The 13,822-nt window shown below is 34.1% G+C and overlaps 1 protein-coding gene across 1 annotated transcript in view; it reads right to left on the minus strand.

Moving 5' to 3' along the window:
• Window positions 1-6,729, minus strand: part of LOC111511666 (uncharacterized) — a 53,481-nt gene extending 46,752 nt beyond the window's left edge. The window contains exon 1 of the mRNA XM_074180359.1: window positions 6,481-6,729. The gene's annotated coding sequence lies outside the window, so the exon portion shown is untranslated. The remainder of the gene's footprint in view (window positions 1-6,480) is intronic.
• Window positions 6,730-13,822: the final 7,093 nt, after the last annotated feature.

Here is a 13,822-nt window from a genome sequence, read left to right on the forward strand (position 1 = left end):
TAAACCATATTAAATAGAGAACACAGCTTTTTCAACAGTAACTTTGAATGAGCTACCTTCAATCGGAAATACAATTAGACTTTGCTATAACTTGGGGCCGCATAGACGTGCGTCAGGTCGATCTTCAATTGTACACTATTACAAATCGAATGCGACTTTCAAGACGCCTTATAGAGAGGAGTTTAAACGTTAATTCGCAATCTGCGCCCATGTGAGTCAGAGCCGATAAAAAAAATCAAAACACTCTAATTTACTTTTCCTTTAATATAAATCTTCAATGGAATGATAATGAAGACTGAAATGAAGGGGGGAATCAATAATATCCTATATTTCCATTCATCAATTGAAAAATATTTTCCGAATCAAAAAGATCAGTATTGAAACTGAACGACACTACAGATTTTTCCTTGGAATGGTTGGAAATGAAAATAAACAAAAAATAAAAAATAATTGAAACCAATTCACTTCACGATGTTCTGATTGTTAGTATCCACAGTCGTCATCACCTATTTTTTCTGCATATTTTTATTCTTTTTTTTTATTATTTCAACTCTGTAATCATTTCAATGTTTCATCTTGATCATTTTATTCGTTTCATTCAATTTTCATTTCAAGTTTTTTTTTTCATGAAAAATCATAGTACTAACTATGGTTACAACACACCGATGTCCAGATGCATAAGATAGTTCAATAAGTATAATGTCGATCCCCTTGTAAACTCAATTAGTGAATTGAAAAAGTCCCTTAGTGACATGAGGTTACAGTAATATTATTATTGTATTATAGTATGTATAATATGTAACTTCTTTAGAATAGCAGTTCACCGTTATAAATGTAACGTATATTGTTTCTAATGGTGAATCCGTAAATAATAAATAAATAAATGAATAAATGAGTTAGTCATTCTGATTTTATTTGTTCTTTCATAGATTTCAAACCATAGTTGAATCGTATCAGACAATGGAAGTCAGAACTGATGAAATACTAGTATATTATGCAACGATCATGTAATGATGGTTATTAAGACACGAGCATTAACCGGGATACGAAACGAGCCGAAGGCGAGTTTTGTACGGTATATGCGAGTGTATTAATAACCATTACATGAGAGTTGCATACGCTATTTTTTCTAAACCCGATAAATAATGAAAAACTATAAATATTATATTTGTATTGAACACATTTACTGTAATTAACTCATATTTTTTAAAAAAAAAAACACAAACTTAATGGTATTATCATGGATATATGAAAACTATAAAGATTCTAATTATATTTATATTGAATATAACAACTGTAATTTATCTGATCTTTTAAAAATATTGGAGTCGATGGTATTCCTTCTATATCGCTGTTTTCAGACATTTTGATAATATAGGTAGGTAATATGAAAACTGATTTTGACAAATAAAGCAATTAGTTACTTAGGTTAGAATCTAGGACAAACAAAGGAACAGGATTCTTGATTGAAAAATTATGGGTTTCTATTGGTTGATAATCTGTATCGTTATGAAAAATCTGTATCATAATGGATATCATTATGAAACGCATTATGGTCATATAAGTGTATTGTTAGAGTACGGGTGTAGAAAAAATATCTTATTACAGATTCTGGTAGGGAGTGTTAAATGCTGATCAACTTCAGGACAACGTCTGAGCCGTTTTACAACATAGTTTATGTGATCATCCCATCTCATATGCAGATCCACAATAACTCCCAGATATACTTGATTATTTTAATCATTTCTATTACAGCACAATTGCAGTTTATTTTATCAGGTAGTACAGTCTTTGTCATGGATGTGGATTATGTTATTTCCCGGTTCATCTTTCTGCAATAGGGTGCAAGTACCTAATACATTTAGTTTTTTTTTGCATTTAGACTCAGAAGGTTGTGATCAAACCGTATCTGAATATCTCTCAGTCACATTTCTGATTTTTCAGATACCTCCCTCCACCATAGTATAAAGATTAATCTTTATACTATGCTCCAACTACTACCTGTGAATATGAGTGTTGTATCGTCCGCATGTGATACGAAATGGCCCCCAAAACTGCTGATACCATTGATGTAAATAAGAAATAATATGGGACCTAAAACTGTTCCCTGTGGTACTCCTTTTTTAACTTTCGTTGCCTCACTCAGGTTATTATCAACGTTAACCTTTTGTGTCCTATGTGATAGATAGTTTTTCAAAATATTGTATTTCGAACCACTATTAGGAATATTATACAGTGTATTTCTTTAATGACCTCCCCTTTCATTTTTTGAACGGGTCGACTCAAAAAATTGAAATTTGGAATAATGAAATTGATGCATGAATGCTTTATTTTGAAGTGACAGATGAAACTATCAAGATAGCGACTGGACGCCATCTGGAAAAAAAATTAAATAGCACTTTGAAGCTCCTGACGAATACTTCACAACCCTAGAATATCAAATCAAATCAAAATTATTTCAATTTTTCAATACAAATATGTGAAATTTAGTCATTAACATATTGTGTCAAAACCACTACAAATGGGTGAAATACGCCTAGGCATCAGAATGCCTGTTTGTGCTGTTTCACTCCACTCATAGTTGGAATATCATTTAACAGTACATGCTTACATAATTCAAACAAAAATTATTTATTTTTTATTGTCAATTTAGAACAAAAAAAAAACATAAAAGTGACAGTAAATTGAAATTTGATTGAAATTACAATGGGGGTGAAGGTCGGAAGAAAGTAAACTGTAAGTTACCTCCAGCACTAAATAATGAGTTGTTGGTAATCCATTCCAATATATGTTTAAGAATATGTCAAGTATTTTAGAATTTTCTGATATATACTTTTTGATAGCAGATTTGAATTTTTCAATTTTTGATTTTGTTTTAAGCTCCATAGGAAGCTGGTTATATAATTTTGGCCCGAGAAAAAAGACGAATCTTTGCGTATGGGATTTTCGGTAATGGGGGTTCAAACATTTTAATCATCAGTAAATCTAGTTTTTTTAAAGTTGTCGTATATTTTTTTGAATTTGAAAACATCCAAATCAAACACTGGTTGCAGTAGTGTGCTCTAATATTCAATAATTTGGTTTCTTCATACAGTTTTTGGGTCAAAAATCGTTTACCTTTCTTTAATATTATTTTTAATAAGGAATTCTGCATGGCTTGTACAGACTTCATCAAAGTATTAAAAGTTCCCCCCCATACAGCAATACAGTATCGTAATATCTGCCAGTGAGGTGTATACCAGGAACAGGTTTTTCTGTGACAGAATGTCTCTGAGTATATAAATGAATATGAAGTCCATATTTTTACCCACTGAAAAATGGCGGAACATTTAATAATTTCCTGAACACAAACACATTAATATCGATATTTCTAGAAATATTTCTTATCTGCCATATGGCAATTCCAAAAACTCGATAAAGTTTGTTAAGTTATTTTTTGTTAAATAAAAACGACAAAAAATGTCAGTACGACAAAGAACACCATTGTTCAGTTACAATATTCTCGTTCAGTTTTTGGTTTTACTAGTAGAAAGGTTCATTGAAAGAAAAAATTGAAGCGATTTTTATTTACGGTGCGACAAGTAACTTTTACGAGACCGAAAGGAGTTCAATTACCGTTTTCCAAATCATCCTATCTGTAGAAAATATTTGAGAGAACTTGTATCCAAATTCACAACTATCAATAGTGTAGGTACATAACAAAAAGCCCCCAGGTAATCCGTCCATTCCGGAAGAACAGCAAGTACAAATAACTGATGAGATGGTAAATCTTAAACAGTCTACTTATTCCGTCGCGAATGTTTGTGAGGTGTCTCTTTCTATTGTGTAGGGACTTTTGGAGAGAAATAGGTATCATCCATACAAAACTAAAATGTTACACCAATTAACTAAAGATGACCCTGTTCAAGGAACAGAATTCTGCAAAACCATGACGGAAACCATTGCAAGGCATCCTGCCTATCTCCACAATATCTGTTTAAGTGACGAATGTACTATTTTTTCAAACGGCAATGTTCACAGACGAAATTGCCGTTATTGAAGTGATACCAACCCTCACGTTTTCCGGGAAACGCATACCCAATATCCCGAAAAAATCAACATTTGAGCAGGAATATTGGGAAACCATATTGTAGGACCTCTACTTATTAATCAAAATTTAACAGGGGAACTGTATTTGAATATGCTGGAAACTATTGTTGACCCTATCATCACTGAAATCGTCGAAGCGAATCCTAATAAATTCTATATGGATATTGTATTCCAACAAGATGGAGCACCACCACATTACTCCAGACAAGTAAGGAACTATTTGGATACTATTTTTCCCGATCGTTGGATTGTCCGTCGAGGTCCTACAGAATGGCCAGCTCGCTCGCCAAACTCGACACCTTTGGTCTTTTTTATGGGGCTATCTATCATCTTCAAGAGGAAGAATAAACCTTCCTTTTGAGTATAATCACTTGTCGAGGTGATAAAAATAACGCTTCGATGTTGGGATAAAACTCCAGGGATACTCATTTACGAATATTATGATTAGCATATAACAACAATTCCATCTTACTGTCATGTGTGCAAAAAAGCATCGTTTTCTTTCGTAAACAAAATTTATGTGGGAAGTTGTTGAAAGTTTTTGTTGTTCTGACGAATGTGAATATTTTTTTCTAATATACATACAAAAATAATAATAATAATAATATACAATAATAATAATGAATCAGTAAACAATAATAATATGTCCATAAATAACAATAATAATAACTAATAACTAGAGTCGTACATATGACTGTAACCTAACAATGTTGAGAAATAAAATAGAAAAGGAAACAAAATTCAAAGTTAACTAACCTAGATAAGACTATACTAACAATTTAAAACATACTGATACATGATAATAAATGTTAAGGTTTAAGACTACTGATGTTCTGCATCATTGAGTCTTTTCCTACAAAATTGTGTTTTAATATAGTTGTTTTGTTTAGATTTAAATATATAAATACTTTATAAAACAATATTTTCATTGAGCTGGTTAATCTGCATCTTGGTAAGTGAAAAAGATAACTTTGTCTTGTCTCGTAGTTGTGAGTACCTACTATCACGATAAGTAATGAATTCATCAAAATACGATGGTAACATATTATTAATAGTCTTAAAAATAAATATCATTGCTGTTCTATATAACCTTTCTTGTATTGATAACCATTGTAATGCGTCGAGCATAAACTTTATGCTTGTTTAATGATTACATTTTAATATGACTCTCATTCCACGATTTTGTAGTTTTTGTGATGTCGAAATTTTGTTTGGATCACACCCATATAGTAATGTACTACAATATCCGAAATGAGGCTGAATGATTGTGTTATATATAGGAAGAAACTGACAAGTGATAAGAGATTCGAGTAAAAAAGTAAAGTTTCTTTGATATTTTGTTAGTTATGTATTTGAAGTGTGCATCATAAGATAAACAATTGCCTAACATGAATCCCAGGTATTTAATTTCGGTTACAAATTCTATTTTTTCTTTATTAATTTCCAAAGAATAGTAATTTATGTTTATATATTTATATTTATATGCTGTGGTCAGAATCATGGCTTTTGTTTCAGACATGTTTAGTATTAATTTGTTGACGTTCAAGTATTTATGAATCTCCTCCAAGCAGATATTCATTTTTGTCAAAGCTATCTGTAAATTTTTATGAGATGTTGTTAACATTGTATCATCAGCAAATGATAAATCCCTAAAGTCACAATTTTGACATAAACTGATGTCAATAATATATATAAGGAGTAGTAAAGGGCCCAAGAAACTTCCTTGAGGTACCCCAAATGTTGCGTCAATAGGAGATGAGAGAACATTACCCACTTTAGTGATTTGTCTTCGATCGCTTCAGTAGTCCTTAAACCATCCTAGCACTGTTCCTTTAAGACCTATAGCTTCCAATTCCAATGTCATTTGTTAATTGGCGATTTTTTATTGAATTTTATAAAATTAACGGACTTTTGGAAAAAACTCATCCGAAAATAATGTAATGCTTATCTAAATTCTTCCTGGCAAATTTGAAATGATCAACAAGTAACGAATATAGAATTTCAACCTTTGTTAGTTACTTTGCCCAGTTAGTTTGTTCATGTATTCTATCTCATTGCAAAGTAAAATTGACGAGAGAGAAATGAACATTTTTTGTCTTCAAATGGTCTTTCCTATTCGTGTGTCTTTAATATTTTCAAGTATCTGTATATTGATACAACCAGTAAATCAAAATTATAAAATGAAATTCAATCAAATCATCAACAATTACAACAATTAACAGAGTTTCATTGTCTACATTCAAGCTGGTTCAAATGTCCGAGTTCAACTACAAATTCAATGCAATCTACCCACGCGACTATGACATCGCTCTCATTCAGTATTTCTATTCAACGTACATTAATTGAATACTAATTGGAATCGAGAAGAATGAACAGAAACAAAATGCGTACCAGGAAATACGTAGGTTTTCTTTGTTCCCCCGTAGACCAATTGGAGATAAGTATATTTCTCCTGCAAATCCTTGCTGTCTGTCACAAACTCCTACGATTTATTCATTCACGACACAACCACCACAAACCACTATCGCAAAACGCATGGTCCAAACACCGCAACTGTTTTTCTCATTATCCTGAATTCAACACGGCAGTGCGCACTCGTAGAGCAGGATTATCTGCCACGGGAAAATATCTCCAAGCAGGCTGGAACAGAATGATATTGATTAAAGTTTTCTCGACGGAAAAGCCGCGGGAAGTGAAGTCACCCCGTTATGCGCGATGGAAAGCGAATAAACGCGTGTTGGCGACAGGGGGCTGTTTTCCCGAAATTTGATTTCACCGGTTCGTGATTGGTACAGGGTGTCAGGGATAAACACTGTTGAATTTCACAATGACGTTTTTTATCGATCGTCAAACTGTGTTTTTAATAAATGATTCGGTAACTTTCACCCTACTCTTTCGCAATTAGACGAATCTCCATGCAATGAATCAGAAAAAGAGATTGTTTATTAATTCTTGAATAAAAATCTGATAACTGGACAATAAGAACAAGAAAGTTTTCTACAGTAACTTCCATACAATGGTACAAACGAGCTTCAATTGCCGCCCTCACACGGTTGAGAATCTTAGGAGTTATTTCTCTGCAATGCCTCATGATATTCTCTCTCGACTCCACTGAATGTTGTTGATTCTATTTCATACACTTCAGACTTCCAATGGTCCCATAGAAAGAAATCAGGAGTGAGATCCGGAGACCTTGGTGGTCATTCTGTAGGACCTCTTCTGCCAATCCAACGACCAGGAAAATGATCATCCAAAAATTGTCGCACTGGAGCTGTATAATGAGGAGGTGTACCATCCTGCTGAAAAACTATTTCCTTTTCGGGTATATTCATATCCTCCTCAATTGCCCTATTATTGCACGGCATTATTCGATTCTCCAACATATCCAAATATTTATCGCTAGTCAAATTATCATCGATAAAAAAAGGTCCTATGATGTGGTCACCTACAATTCCTGTCCAAACATTTAGTTTTTGAGGTCGTTGGGAATGAACTTGACGGTATAAATCAGGATTCGTATCACTCCAATATCGACAATATTACCAGTTCACCTCTCCATTCACACTAAACGTACATTCATCCGAAAAACAAATTTTATACAAGAAATTCTGATGCAAATTGATCCGTTCAGTGTGACTTTCACAAAACTCAATACATCTATTTCATCAGTTCGGACTTCCATTGTCTAATATTATATAAATTGATTTGATAACCCTGAAAAAAAAAATCAAAAAACATCAACCGAAAATTACAATTCTATTAAACAAAAACTGAAATTACAAATAAATAACATACAACAATACAAACAAATAAAAATTGAAATATTAATAAAAGCTGAAAAAATTGAAAAAATTAAAAATATTATTGACAAAAAATGCAAAAATTAAAATTAAAAGATTTCAAACCAAGTTATGTCACTACGTTTTGACTGTTAGTATCCACAATCGTCTTCGGGTGATAACTGGACTTATTCCTCCGAGATCTGACTATTTATAGGCCATTCGAGTGTTCACCTATCCCCTCTTCCCTCTTTCTGCTTCATTGGTTTTGGCGGGAGATGACAGTCTGACGGGAGTTGGTCGTTTTTCGCTTGATGAGAGGTTTCCATATGTTACGTATCTCTACGCTAGCTTGACTAAATGCGTTGTTGGACAACATATACGCGGCTTCTTTGAATTTTCGCCTAAACAAGTGTTCCGCTTTGTGGATGATTTCAGCTTGACCCACTTGATGTTGTGTTGATGAGTCCAAACATGCTCTGCTATTCCGGATTTGCTGGTTTCTCCTCACTGTGTGTGTTTCTTGTGCTCACCAATGCGAACTTTCAATGGCCTCTTAGTTTTACCGATGTTTGATTCTCCGCACTCGCAGGGTATCCGGTAAATGCAGTTCTTGGAATCGCAGTCTGCGTTTGGTGGCCTGGTTTTCGTAAGGCTGCTACGGATAGTGTTCCCAGATCTGAAGCAGATCCTAATATTATACTTGGACCCAATCCGTCTTATCCTTTCCGACAATCCTCTGATGTAGGGAAGTACAAGTACTGGTTGTGGCGACTTCTCTTCCCATATGGAGTTCTTGCTTTCTTCTGGCTAAGGCCTGTTCTTTAAAGTAACCATTCCGTTGAAGGTCATTTTTGATGATGCCTAGTTCCTTTTCGAAACCTTCCTTTGTATTACAGAGCCCAAAAGCACGGTCCAGTAGAGTCTTGATGATTCCTCTCCTAGCCGATTGATGGTGGTTGGATTTCTGGTTCAGATACTGTCTTGTGTGAGTGGGTTTTCGACATACAGATGTTTCCCATTTAGTGTCGGTCCTCTCACCAATACGTCTGAGAAAAAATGTACACATATCTGAGAAAAATTCAGGTCGAGTGCAGGGCCGTAGCGAAAAAAAATACCAGGGGGGAGGAATCCAAATTTTCGAAACCCCACCAGCAAAATTTACCAACTTTCGAAAAAATGAAAACCGAGGGATTAGTTACTACTATAATTTATTAATTTTCTTACTTACCTATCCAAAGATTGGCTGAATGCTTATGCCTGTTAGGGTTCGCACAAACAAAAATAAATTTTGGTAATTATCAAAATAACAATGGGAATTATTCTGCTTTGGACCAAGGTCCTTGGTCTTCCACCTTATCCAACATGTATAGGAATATACAATACAAATGAAAGGAAACAACACTTAAATAATATTGTGCTTATTGTTTTCTACTATTATTTTTTCTATCTTCACGGCCTGAAATTTCCCAACTTTTTCAAGTCGAAAAAACAGCGAAAAGTTGGGAATTTTGTAAAATTGTCACTTCAAAATGTGTGGACTGTTCAGGACTGTTCTCTTACTTGGGAGAAATGAAAATGTTTTGCAGTTTTCAAACAACTCAGAATTTCAAAGTATGGGATCTCTAAGTTATGCATGGGAAATCCCAACCTTTTCCCGGTTCTTTCCCTTTTCTTAATACCTCTCCCTTTTTTTCCCTCATTTTTATTTTGTTAATTTTCATTCATTTTTTCTATCTTCACGGCCCAAAATTTCCCAACTTTTTCCAAGTCGAAAAAGCAGGGGGGGAGGCTCTCCCACCCCCTCTATGGCGACGGCACTGGTCGAGTGGTATTCATAAAGATTATTTCCTGAAATACTCTCAGCTGGATGCATTGATATAAAAACAAAATATCAATTGTGAAATCAAATCAATTATATTACACTGAATGATAATGGAGTGACACATATCAGAAAACAACTACTCCCCTGGCTAATACCACGAAAAGGGAGTTGGATTATATCCAACAGGTGTCAGTGCAGTAATTCCTGCATATGCTGTTGGCAATACAACTCATGCGACGGTTTTATTGGTCAAAATTCAGCAATTTTAGAAAGAACCCCGCGCCACACGCTTCATGTCCAAAATTTCCAAAAAAATTGCAAATTGCAAACAGCTGAAACTGTGAACATATGTACCAACATAATAAATATATTTCAAAAAACTGAATAACACGAATTGAAGTGGTTATATTTTTTAGGAGTGATTAATTTTTGGGAAAGAAAGTTTTTGGCTTTCTACTACTCCATCTTGATACAAAAAAAAAGGATGAGGGAGTCTTCCAAAGAAAGGAAGGAAGTAACTCTATACTTTGCATGATCTACACATCCATGTATAGAGTTACTTCCTTCCTTTCTTTGGAAGACTCCCTCATCCTTTTTTTTGTATCAAGATGGAGTTGTAGAAAGCCAAAAACTTTTTCCCAATAAATAACACGCTTTTAAAGAACATCGAACTAAAAAGTTAAAAATATTTTTTTTTAATAAGCTTTAAATAATAATATACTAGTATTTTTCGTTCGTTATTGTTTTAAGCTTATTTAAAAAAAATATTTTTTTTGTGACTGGAAAAAAGTTTGACATTTTATCTCTGATGACAGGTAAAAAAATGTCACTTTTTATAAAATTACTTTTTCCCCGGGAAAAAAGTAAGTACTTCTTTCACAGATATATATATATATATATATATATATATATATATATATATATATAATAGATAAGTACTCTTTGATCATTCCCATACTGATTTTAATTTAAGAACCACCGGTATACAACTGTTTCAGCCTATTGGGCATCGTCAATACCGGGCAGGCGGTCCTCGATTGAAGACAAAATGAGAAAAAACCAAGAAAGTACTTGATAAAAATAGCTGCGTAAACGCAAGCGAAACATAAGTGGAACCACCTATTGGTGTGACACCCAAGTCAACTTGCCAAGTTGCAATTGAATGTGCATTGCATGAATGGTATATTCCTTGAACTATTCGGTACAACAGTCGAATTTTCTTGTGTTGAAATTATATTTTTTTCTGCCATGGACACAACTGCCGTTGATGTACCGGGTCGCAAATCGGGTATGGGTGATATTTCAGCACTGCCAAACGTTCTAAACACTTTATTAGCTATGTCTGTCCTGTGTGCTACCGATTCGTCAACATACACTTCAGCGACCGTTGATGACTTCCAACCGCCATGTTTCTTTAGTGTCATCAGGTCTCCCCCAGATTCAACTAAAAGTGTAGCAGACGATCTTCGAAATGAATGATCTGTATATGAATTGGCATTTTCCAGTTGAAGAAAATTAGCCACTGCTTCAGGTACCTTATAAAACTGTTTGCTACCCACAACCTGATTGATACATTTTCCATTGCGATATTCATAAAACAGGCGGCGATCTTTTGCTGCTGCTGCTGGACGAAGGACTATGTACATTCGGTAAAATTTAATATATTCTTCAGTAACTACAAGTCTCCTGTTTACATCATTCTTTGTTTGCTTGAGTTTCACAATTAATAACGTTCCCGAATCTTCAATATCATCTAATGTTACCTGACTGATTTCACAAATTTGACAATCTCCTGCAATCCCAAATACCACAACCTTGGCCATTAAATAAACTTCATCGGGAGCATTATTTAAAAAGTCACTAATATGTGTAGGTACTCGTAAGTATCACAGCTTTCTTGGGCGTGTAACCTTTCCTATTTTGTTTCAGAAATGTAATTAGTTTGAAATATTTTGAAATGTCTACATTATTATTGGATTGTAACATATTTTTAATCATTGAATAATTCGACCACACTGTTGATGCCTTTTGTTGTTTTGCCAGTTCCGAAAAATAAGGCAACAACACCGTCTCCGAGAAAGAACTGCATGTCTTTTTTATCTTCCATTCCATGAATCTTGAATACGCGGTTTCATAAATTTTCCGCGATTTAGCTGGCAATAATTTTTGTGAAGCTACTTTCGCTGCTTCTACTAACTCTGGTGGAGTCAGAGAAAACTCGGAATTAGACATTTTTCAAAATAGCCACTGACTACTAAGTTCGCAATGTTTAAATTAAATCACAGAATGAAATTGACAGATATTTGTACAACAGCCTACCTCTTTAAAAATTCAAATTTCACATTGATAATTTTCTGACTTTAACATATTGTAATATGTTTTTTCAATATGAAATCATCGTTTTTCCCGTCACAGAAAAAAATTGCGTATTATACACGGGAAAAATATTAAATTTTGGTTCTCAGTTTTTTGTCGATAATTCTTTCAAACACAGATCCCGAGTTCGAAAGTTACAAACAAACATACATACAGGTGAAGCTAATATAAAGCGTGTAAAAAGTGAAAACATCGCTAATCAAATGTACGTAGCCCGCGAAATTTGAAAATTCCCCTCATTTTTCTCAACAGTCCACGTACTTATGATGCACTGTTTAGAACCTTTGGTGTAGTAATGAATATTACTGAAGTTTTTTTCTCAACACCAAATCGTTATTTTCAACACCTCGACACGTGTTTCGATCACCAAGTGATCATCTCAAAGAGGAAGATTAAAACTAGAAGCTAATGCTAAGCTAACCCTATTTATTATATATAGGTATCCCATACAGATAAACCATCTAGGCGTACCACCCATACAGGTATACCAACCTAGATTAATTTTACAATTTTGCCTTATCTATTCATTTACAATATATGTTTATATAAAACAATGTTCAGCTATATAAAAATCAATTTCACAATATTGCCTATCCAAATTTATTTTTGCAATGTGTCCTTATGTAGTAATCAGTAAACCCAACAATATTATTTTATTTTAACAAGCTATATAGTATCCTGTTTGATAAAAATAAATCGTCATCTTTAAATCCTTTACAGTTTCTTTATAATGTCAACATATCTGATAGTTTCTTCTTTTATGAAACCAACCCCGACGAATTAATAGTGGTTCTCAAGGACATCAAAAACAAGAATTGCAGGAGTGTAGATGACATGTCTATTAAAATATTGGAAACTCTACCATTTTCAACTTTGAATGTCTTATCACATCTTCTCAATCTGTCTTTTTAATCTGGAGAGTTCCCATCGTTCCTGAAGACGTCTCTCATAATCCCCCTCCATAGGGTGGACCTACTGATGATCCTTCCAATTACAGGCCTATAGCACTTATTCCTGCTCTTGCAAAAATCATAGAAAAACTGGTCAAAATAAGAATGTTATCGTTTTGTAATGCCAATAACATTCTTACTCCTCACCAATTCGGATTCCAAGAAAATAAGGGAACCATTGATGCAATGTTCTCCCGTCTAGAAACAGTGTATTCCCATTTCAATGCCAATGAATCGCTGGCTGCAATTTTCTGCGACCTATCGAAAGCATTCGACTGTGTCAACCACGAGATACTCCTGAATATATTGCAGAAGTATGGTTTACGAGGCATCACCCTTCAGTGGTTCCACTCATACTTATCGGGACGTAATCAAATAGTCAAAACATCTAAATACTTTGCTGAACAGTCCATTAAATGTGGAGTTCCGCAAGGCTCGATCCTTGGCCCAATTCTATTTCTCATCTATATAAATGACTTAACTTTCATAGATATATCAGCCACCTTCACCCTCTTTGCTGACGACACCACCTTATTATGGCACAACACAGATAACGCCATTCTGCATGAGATCATCTCGGAAGACATAAAAAAAAATTCCCAGCGACTGCTGGGAAAATCAATGCGCCCCCACGTGTCAGCTATTGGAGCTCCTACCTACCAAATAGCAAAGTGGCTCACTAAGGAATTTGAAACCTTGTCAATTGCGGAACCAAGTTCTAGTATAAAAAACTCTTTAGAGTTTATACAACATACAAAAAACGTGGTTCTGCAAGAAGATGAGATTTTGGTTTCTTTTGATGT

Source organism: Leptinotarsa decemlineata, unplaced genomic scaffold, assembly GCF_025532065.1.
Source record: "Leptinotarsa decemlineata unplaced genomic scaffold, Ldec_3_MD MMD2_tig00026294_RagTag_RagTag, whole genome shotgun sequence".
Taxonomy (NCBI): domain Eukaryota; kingdom Metazoa; phylum Arthropoda; class Insecta; order Coleoptera; family Chrysomelidae; genus Leptinotarsa; species Leptinotarsa decemlineata.